This window comes from Nematolebias whitei, chromosome 15 (assembly GCF_014905685.2).
Source record: "Nematolebias whitei isolate Nwh7 chromosome 15, NemWhi1, whole genome shotgun sequence".
NCBI classification, from domain to species: Eukaryota; Metazoa; Chordata; class Actinopteri; order Cyprinodontiformes; family Rivulidae; genus Nematolebias; species Nematolebias whitei.
In genome coordinates this window covers 16,983,787-16,993,912 of record NC_056512.1, presented here as the reverse complement: position 1 = coordinate 16,993,912, position 10,126 = coordinate 16,983,787, and the positions used below count along the sequence as shown (strand labels likewise).

At 35.3% G+C, this 10,126-nt stretch overlaps 1 long non-coding RNA gene across 1 annotated transcript in view; it reads right to left on the bottom strand.

The window, feature by feature from the left end:
• LOC119421481 overlaps positions 1–10,126 on the bottom strand; it is a 16,366-nt gene that overhangs the window by 678 nt on the left and 5,562 nt on the right. The window lies entirely within an intron of this gene.

Genomic DNA, 10,126 nt, shown 5'->3' with positions numbered 1-10,126 from the left:
ACACACACACACACACACACACACACACACACACACACACACACACAAGTTTACCCTGACAATCACCATCTTCTGTCTGCATTAGGGTTGGGCATCGAGGATTCAGAATCGAATGGAACCGGGACTAACTGTCCAGTTTTCCTGGAATCGTTTGAAATATTTATTTTTGATTCCTACTTTCGATGCCTAGTCCGCCAACCGGCAGTAGAAGCCGCCCGCTGAACACCAATGAAGAACAAGCCGCTCGCCGAAAACCATCAAAAAAGAATCCACCGGAAGTGTTCGCATACAGAGGACATGGATACGCATGGAGAGTGAGTGGCCGTGATCGAAAGCGTGACTTAACTTTAATAAAATGACCAGTCAGCTCAGTGCAGCACTTGCAATAATTTTATATCATGCAAAGGAGGGTGTAGAAATAAAAGTGTGGCCCATCTTTGAAGCGTTACGCCGGACTATTTTTGTTGCCTCCTTCTCCGGCTCCATCAGGGTAAATAAAACTATAAACTATGTCACATACCAACATTAAGGCAGCTAGCAAGTTATACTCAGCTTAAAGCGGTAGGTCAACTCAAATGCAAACACCATGCTAACATTAGCTCATACTTTTTTCTTAGACAAACAGCCTGAAATGGCTACTAATGTTAGCCAGGCTCCACAATGTGTTCTTCTATTTACCATAGTGTCCAAGGGAAACATGTTGGTGCAACTAATTGAATGAAGAGTGCCACAACGGTTACAGAATGTGAAAAGGTTGCATCCCTTTTCAGAAATCATGGAATCATTGTGGAATCATCACCATTTAGGTTAGTTAGGCAATAACAATAGAGCTAAGCTAACTAATAGTCCATCTTAAGCTAATGTTACAGTAACAGTGATATTGCATGTTTATTTATATGTTTGCAGGGACATGGTGAAAACCATAAACCCAAGTACACACCACTTAACATGGACCACTTGTCAAATAAGTTAATCCAATCTTGGTTTAAGGTGGAGAAGAGCTGCTCTGCACTTTAAACAGAAGATGGATGACAGTGTCTGGGAGCAGGTCCAGAGAAAGCTGATTGAGCAGGTGAAATGTCATTCATGCACAACTGACCTTTTCTGTTGTTAAAATCTGAAATCTAAATACTAGTAATGTTATTTGTGGTCAACAGAGGAAGTCTGTGAGGATGATGGGGTCACCATGCAGTCTGAGGAAAGGCCTGAGAATGAGGAAGTGGAGGATGAGGAGAGTGTAAGTGTACAATAGCAGAAATTATATACATTCTCAATCTTAACAATGATCATGCCTTTAATAATCCCTTTTTACTGGTAATACTGATGAACCTGTTGTTTGCTTAGGAACCACCTCCCTGCAATCTGTCCAGAAAGTCTCCACTGGAGAAGCTTTTTACTGAGGAAGAGGCACAAAACATAATGTCACAGCTCCATGTCCATCAAGAAACAAGTGGAGAGAGGGCTGCAGATGTACCAGGAAATTCCACCAGCCATTCTGTCTGAGGACCTGCTGCTGGTGGTGGAACCAACACAAGACTTACCCTTTGCTGTCAGATCTTGAATTCTCATATTTATGTGTTCAAGCTTCTTCTACTACACCCAGCAAACATGTTCTCCACTGCAGGAGACACTGTCTGTCCAGAACACTCACACATACTTTGTTTGTTTGTTTTGTTTGTCATTTTTATTCATTTCATATTTAAAACACAAAAACAATTTAGAAACCAAATGAAAAAAAAACACGTCATAAAATGAAAGGTAGCAGAAGAAGAAAAAATCTTATCATATCTGCCCCTTGTTTAAAACAAAATCAATTCAAACAATCAATTCAAACAATAATCATCTATAAGTAATATAACAAAATAAATAACTCATCACAATTTTACGTATTTATATGTATCTTTCCAAAATTTTAATCTTAATCATTTTCTTAAATATAGGCAATGACTTTACTTTTTTTACATCGTTTTCCAAACTATTCCACAGACCTATTCCCTGAATTGAAGTAGACCGCCCCTTTAAACTGGTTCTGTACTGTGGTTTAACAAAAATGTCTGTTCTCTTAAGATTATAGCAACTTATCCTTTTTACAAAATACGTTTGAATGTTTGAAGGTAGTGTGTAGTTCTGAACTTTATACAGTACTAAAAGAATATTATAGTTAACCAAATCATGAAACTTCAGTAATTTCAATTGATAAAATAAAATACTAGATGGATGACAATAATACTTTCTTGTGATAATTCTTATAGCTCTTTTCTGCAAAATAAAAATAGGCATCGTTATAGTTTTACATGCTGTTCCCCAAACTTCAACACAATAAATTAAATGTGGGACTATAATTGTATTATACAGCAAATACAAGGCTTTATAATTCAATAAGTCCCTTATTTTATACAGTACTGCGGTGGATTTAGATATTTTAGTTTTTACAGAATTTATGTGCTGTTTCCATGACAGTTTATCATCAATAATTACACCCAAAAATTTCACCTCACCTACTCTGCATATCTCAACACCATCAACTCTAAAAGGAACATCGACAGTTATCTTTTTTTTTACTAAATATTATATAATTAGTTTTATCAAGGTTCAATGATAACTTGTTTAATTTAAACCAATTTTGTATTTTGACAAACTCCATCTTCATCAACTCAAACATCTGTTCCAAGTCTTTACCCAAATAAAAGAAAGTGGTATCATCAGCAAAGAGAACACATTTAAGGATACTGGATGCCTCCGTCAAATCATTTACATACAAAATAAACAACTTAGGTCCAAGTACAGAGCCTTGTGGCACTCCACATGAAATACTGCTTAGGTTAGATCTTACATCGTCTATTTGTTCAAACTGTTTTCTGTCTTTTAAATAACTACATATCCACTGCAAAGCTGGTCCTCTAATACCATATTTTTTTAATTTATTAATCAGAATGGTGTGGTCAATTGTGTCAAATGCTTTTTTTAAATCCACAAATATACTTATACAATGTTGTTTTTGATCTATAGCTGTAGTAACTTGTTCCATCTACTCCATAAGAGCCATGGATGTTGAATTTTTTGATCTGAACCCATACTGACTATTACTTAAAATATTATTTTTATCAAGAAATAGGTCAAATCTGGTCACAAATATTTTTTCTAGAATTTTTGAGAATTGTGGCAACAAAGATATAGGTCTGTAGTTGTTAAATACACATTTGTCACCATGTTTAAAAAGCGGAACTACCTTAGCTATTTTCATTCTGTCTGGGAATACTCCTGTTGAAAATGACAAATTACATATATATGTAAATGGCTCAATAACATGACTTATTATTTCTTTTATAACCATCATATCCATGTCTTCACAGTCTTTTGATCTTTTGTCAGTAAATTTTTTAACTACCTTCATTATTTCTTCTTTGTCAGTTCCCTTTAGAAACATACTGTTTACACAATCACTGATTAAATAACACATTTTTATCCACTTTTGGTATTGTATTTGCAAGGTTAGATCCAACATTTACAAAGTAATTATTAAATCCATTTACGATTTCATTTTCATCATGGATTTCCACATTATTTTCCATAAAATATTGAGAAAGACTCGTACATGCATTTCTCAATCCTTTCATAATCCATGGTTGATCAACAGTATCTTTCTTTATATAATTATTTTGCACACTATTTTTTTGATACAAAACATCTAGAATGTTCATAAACTTATCATAAGATTTGTTCACATCATCAACATACACATCTTCCCAATTTTGTTTATCTAAATCATCTTTAAATTTGTCTAATGCTTTTTTGGATGTGTTTATTATTTTATTATTTCTTATAATTGGTTTTATATAAATTTCATCATTTTTGTAAATTGTAAAAATTGGTAAATGATCACTTAAATCAGTCATCAGAATACCACCTACCACATCACCATCTGTGATATTTATAAAAATATTATCTATTACTGTAGCACTATGTGTTGTGATTCTCGTTGGATTTGATATCAACGGGAAAAAACTCAAACTATACATTGAATCCATAAATGTACCAATGTTATATGAATCAGTTATATTCCCTAGATCTATATTAAAATCTCCACACAAAAAAACTTTTTTATTACAACTCTTAACCAATAACTCCATGACTTTGTCTGTGAATGACTCTATTTTTGATCCAGGTGATCGATATACACAACTTATTGTTATGTTTTTATTATTTTTATTTATTATTTCTATTGTTATCATTTCCATTATATTGTCAACAATTATTGACATTTCACTATTCAATCTACACTTTATTCCACATTTGATAAACAGAGCCACTCCTCCACCTTTTTTATTTTTCCTATTCATGTGAAATAATTCATACCCTTCAATATAAGCATTATTTATGTTTCCATCATTTAGCCATGTTTCTGAGAGTGCTACTATTGTAAAAGTGTTATTAAATTTTTTTAAGTAATCTGATATCTTAGATATATTTGCATTAATGCTTCTACAATTTAAATGAATTATAGAGAGTGCTCCATTTGCCATATTAATTTTGTTGAACTACGTTATAATATTCACTACCTTTTACAACTGGAAAAAGATTTCTATCAATAACATCTTCTACATTATATATTATAATTCTGATTCATCGTACCTCGTCATGATTCAATGTATTTTTTCATTAGGGTGTTCGTTTCGTCGATTTTATGTACAAACTATTTCATAATACAATATATCATCATCTCCTAAGCTCATCTCAATCTTTCCAAATCCTTTAACTTTTGTATTATTTTAGCTTGTGAACCTTCCTGTACTTTAATCCAAATTTTTCCATTTCTTGTCCATGTTGATACTATTTTGTTCTGTTTTTTTAACAACCTTGCTTCACGAGCAATATTGCCATTTTTCTTTGTTAGATGTTCATTTATATAAACTTTTGTTCCCTTCAGTTTTCTAGCCTGTACCATTACATTATTTCTTGTTTTTCTGCTAATAAATCTTACAACAATTATTGGTTTATTTTTTCCTGTTTTGCTGGGCAGGGTGTGACATATTGAAATATCATTGTGATCAATATCAATATCCCTGTCCTGTAAAAAAATCCACCACCTGCTCCTCCAGAGTCTGTAGCTCTTGTTGTGATGCATCTTCTGTTGTTTTTACACCAGCAGCCACTTTTGCATATGACCGAGTCTTTACTTCCAGTCCGGTTATGACAAGGTTATCTTGTCTTGTGTTCTGTTCCAAGTCATCAATTTTTTGTTCCAGATCCATTATTTTTTTATCTTTAATTCCTATTTGCAATTTCAATTTTTTAACCTCCTCGAACAAACCCATCAGGAGTTCCTGTTGTGATGTAAGTTTCACAAATTCAGAACTCATCAAGTTCAAAGATTTTTTAATTTCCTCCATGTCATCCAAACTATGATCAAGCTGCTCTTGTTTTTTTTGTTTGGATTTACTTGACATTTCTTAAAACAAACGTTCTGCCCGATGGCAGTATCTCCACAAACCTTCAGCCAAATCTGAGACCTGGTCACGACGCCAAGAGTCCCAAGACATACTGCCTGAGAAGCAAATATGATCATTTTCCACAACAAGAACAGTTTCTGATTTTATACTGTACCTGCTGCTAATCTGGACTGGGTTGTACAAGTTGTTTTTTATAACAGTAATAATAATAATTGCGTTTGATATTCTGCAGCAGGTTAGCCCATCAGTGGGAGCTCAGTAACATGGCTGCAGCATCACACACTGGACATGTGGAAATGTGTTTCCATGAGGTTTTCAAACATAAAACTTTCTTGTGAAAGTAGGGCTGGGTACCTTTCTAAAAAATAAAAAAAATCGGTATTGGTACCGGTGTCGGTACCTTCACTTTGGTGTCAGTTCCTGGACGGTTCTTTTTTCGGTACCAATTTTGTAATTAATATTAATTCTAACAAGAATAAAATTACGTTACACATTATAGTACATATTGTGAATTTTATTTTTTAACTTTGGTATTTCTATTCCAAGCAGTTTTCTTACATAAAAATAAACAAATAATTTTCAGTTCAAAAGAACAGTTACAAACCAGTGACACGTCAGTGTCTAAGGCTCACTGCTACACACTGAGGACCTTTTCACTTAACAGTTTTTCATCAGAAAAATCAACATGTCTGCTTTCTCTAGATACAAACAAGCTCGCTCCTGGCTGATGGTGTCTCCAGCAGTAGAAAATGTTCACTCTGAGACTGTAGATGATGATTGTTGCACACACACATACCCGGTTGTCAAGTTTGATAGCACTGACATATTGTCCCTCACATCCCACCAGCAGGTCACTGGATTCACTAAAGTTAGGGTTGATGACAGACATCTGCACCTCCTTTTGTCTGTCTCTGTCCTCCCATCAGGGTCAGGGGCTCCTGTGAGGAGAAGATAAACATAAACACTGAACATTAGTGAACTGTTTAAGCAGCTGACTGGATGGATGAGCAAAGTTTTACAAGCTTCATCTGTTACTGTCAATCTTTAGTTAGCTTCTGAGTTTAGCTAGCTACGTAGATAAAATAAATTTACACACTAATATCTTAAAGTTAGCGTTATATGGATTCTAGTTTAATTCACCGCAATGTACGTGTTAAGATGCAGTAACATTAACAAACGTAAACTCACCAGCTGAAACGCAGACACAGAGCCATCCTCGGGAGTCCTTTGATAAAGACGAGTCCGGCCGTGGAATGTTGAGTCCGTTTAACACACACAGACTGACTCACGCTGAGGGGAGGAGGGGAGGCTGCTATCTGTCTGTTTTCTTGCAGAAAAACATGGAGCAACGAACTACACACGTGAACCCCATCTGTGGGCGTCACCAGCCCCACAGACAGACATTATACATAGATTAGGTACGGCAGCTCTATACAGCTCTGGGTGTAAACATGTAGTCTGTTTGTCATACGTCTGGTGTTTTACCTGTGTGCGTGCTGAAACCACGTGACATGTTACAGCCAATACCGAAACTTGCAACTAAAAAAAGAGTGACGTTTCAATCCATACGCTGACCGGTGCAGTTCGGTGGGTGCCATTTAAGAACCTCGGTTCGGTACTCAGCCCTATGTGAAAGTGTACCTCTGTGAAAAGAAAATTCATAACATTTTGAAGTTCATGTTTGAAATTTATATACTGTTTGAAAATAGCCCTGTGAGAATTCATAATAAATTTAACAAAAAGTAAAAAGTTCATAGAATTCAAATTCAAAAAGAAGTTCAAATTATTTCATCCAGAAAGAACTCTGGCTAGCTAGCTCATTTATAACATGACAGAGTTAAATTCAAAGCAGTCTGCTCCTCAGATTAATAGTGTTAACTTATATTTATATGAAAGTTTCTGTTAACTTATTATTTTTTATAAATGAATGTTTCTGTTCAGTGCCCTGAGACGATTTCTGTTGTGTTATACAGCTATATAGTATAACTAAACTGAACTGAATTGACATGTCTTTTTGTTAACCCTGCCACTAAAATGAATCGGAATTGGGAATCGATAGGAACCAGAATCGAAACGAAGAATCGGAATCAGAACTGGAATTGCTCAAATTCAAACGATGCCCAACACTAATCTGCATATACGTTAATACCAACATATTACTACAAAAGAACAATTTTAAAGGCAGAAAATTTTTAAATTTTAAGTTGTTCTGTTCTGAACAAAAGACCCACCTGTGATAAAGTTGTTTTTTTTTATATCATCCTAGAGCTGGGCGATATCTCGATATTTAAAAATATTGATATAATTTTTTTTTGCAATATAAATTGAGACTATCTCGATATAAAACAATATAGTTTTATACTTGAAAATCCTCCTGCTGTCTCTTTCTCCCACTCGGCCCCCCTCTTTCTCCCTCCTTGAACACAAACCCAGCCCCTCAGCCACTCTCCCCTCCTTCCTGCTTCTGCAGGAGGTGGGCGGAGATGTTTAGAACAACAAGTAAACGTGGGAGATATGAAGAGCAGCTAAGCTGCTGAGGAAAAACAAAACAATGACTGTTCTTTCGGAGCTAGTTCGGATTTAGATTATCAGATGAGGGGCAGAACCTGTAGGTAATGCTGAAAATAGTCCTGACGAAAGGTCGGAACTACAAATCTTTTTCACCATTTAAACAGCTGAGTGGAGCATGAACCGTGAAGCTGCATCTCCGATTGTTTTTACAGCCATCTTCCTTGAAACAAACCATGGGGCAGAACTCATTTAGCTGTGCTGTGCCATATCAGCGAAACAAAGAGAGGTGGCAACATTAATAAATCAGCAGCTTATCATATCGCTAAAGACACAGCCCTTAGCGGCTAACAAGATGGCTAACGCTTTAGCCGTCTTGTTCCACAGTTGACACTGACTGTCTTTAGCGATATGATAAACTGCTGATTTATTAATGTCGCCACCACTCTCTGCTCCTCTCATAAAGAACAGCTAATGCCCCATTTGCACTGCTCCTAATCAGCCCCAACTCTGCTCAGCCCTGCACATCCCTGCTCAGCTCAGCCTGGATTTGCACCTGCAATTTAGGACTGATTCTGGAGGCGTGTCCAGAACCCAAGTCCTGCTAATGAGAGTTCTGCGATGAGTTACTTAAAGCAGTTTGCTCCTGAGATAATGTTAAATTATTATTTTTTTATATGAATGTTTCTGTTAACTTATTTTATATACAAATATTTCTGTTCAGTGTCCTGAGACGACTTCTGTTGTGACTTGGCGCTATATAAATAAACAGAATTAAATTAAATATGATGACAAGGACTCTACAAAAACATCTATATTTAAATCTAAAAAAAGTTAAGTCTGGTCCTCTGGACATTCAAAAAACAAAACAAAACAAAGCAAATGTAGAAACATTTCGCCTTTGATCTGAAAGACTTCTTCAGACTGAGGTGCTGTATTCAGCTTATAAATAGCTACTTATAAAAGACTGAGCTGAATACAGCACCTCAGATTGAAGAAGTCTTTCGGACGAAAGAAGAAATGTTTCTAAACTTTTTGTTTTGTTTTGTTTTTTTGAATGTCCAGAAGACCAGACTTAACTTTTTAAGATTTTTCTACCTGGATTATTGAGCATGCATTAGGATGCTATATTTAAAATTCTATATTTTTCTTCATCATTTGATGCATTTGCGCTCATTGTGGTTTTGTGTTTTGTATACAGATTATTTTTTCTTGTATACAGATTATTTTAGCTTTGAATTAAAGTTTAGCTTTGATTTAAAGCTTTAATTTAAAGTGTAATTCTTGTTATGTGATTTGTACATCTGTGGGTTAGAATAAAGGCCGTAGCTCTTCTTTAAACATGTTTGAGAGAAATGTTCCTGAGAGATCCAATAATTTAGTCTTTTTATGATTTTTCATCTGAATAAACTTTAATTAACAGATTATTTAATAAAGTCAAAGAGAAAACAGGATTTCATGATAAAGTCGGCAGCATTTATTTATTTTTAATCTTCACTGATAAAAACAACTTATTTTTTATACATAAAATGTTTTTAAAAAAAATGTTTCCACCCTTAGTCCCAGTCCTCCCGCCTGCCAAGGCTCGAAATCCGGCCTTTGTGAGCAGGTGAGGCCAGGGCTCAGGGGTCTGGCCTCGCGGGCTTCAACCTGTCAGCAGCTCGTATGATCCTCTGCGGTGACTCCGCTCACTCGAATTTTGTCGTTGGTGACAAACACAAAAAACGCCTGGACTTCAGGATTAAACATGGCGTTATCATTATTATTTTTAAAATCTTAAAAATAGATCCGCATCCCAATAAATTGAAAATGGCAGATCGGTGAACAGTTTCTGAGATCCAGTGACTCCTCCCCCTGACCGATCAGCATCCTGTATTCACGTTTCGGTCCGGACTCAGCTAGACAGAGCTAGCTCGGATATTGTTTCTCTACACATATCTTAGCCCACTTGTTGCATAGAGAACAACATCTTGGCTGTGCACTTCAGCTGCTTAACTATATATAAGCTCTTTACTAACCACCACTAACATGTATTAGAAGAAGAGGAGCTGGAAAAACACACGCAACCAAAATGGATGATCTTGTTTCTGTTTTGCCTGTGGCTTTTTCTCCTTTTTTATGTACACATCATATATATATATATATATATATATATATATATATATATA